Here is a 305-nt window from a genome sequence, read left to right on the forward strand (position 1 = left end):
AAGGTAGACATTTTATAGCAAGGAGGGGAGTGATTAACTTTTCAGTCTAGGAGCGGAGGTCCCTGGGACCATCAATGGAGAAGAGCAGAGAGTGGGACCCTACCCAGAGAAGCAGTGACACCAGAGGTGGAGACAGAGATGATGACATGGAGAGATGGAGCAGCTGGGGACTTTAGATCCAGAGAGGGAGAGGGGCTGTGTTCTGAAGACCGGGGTGCAGGCTTATAGTGTATACCCTTTGGTTGGTTGATGATGCATGGAGGGGATTGTAACAATGGCAATGAAACGATATATGATAGAATGAA

Source organism: Chrysochloris asiatica, unplaced genomic scaffold (genome assembly GCF_000296735.1).
Source record: "Chrysochloris asiatica unplaced genomic scaffold, ChrAsi1.0 scaffold00040, whole genome shotgun sequence".
Lineage (NCBI taxonomy): Eukaryota > Metazoa > Chordata > Mammalia > Afrosoricida > Chrysochloridae > Chrysochloris > Chrysochloris asiatica.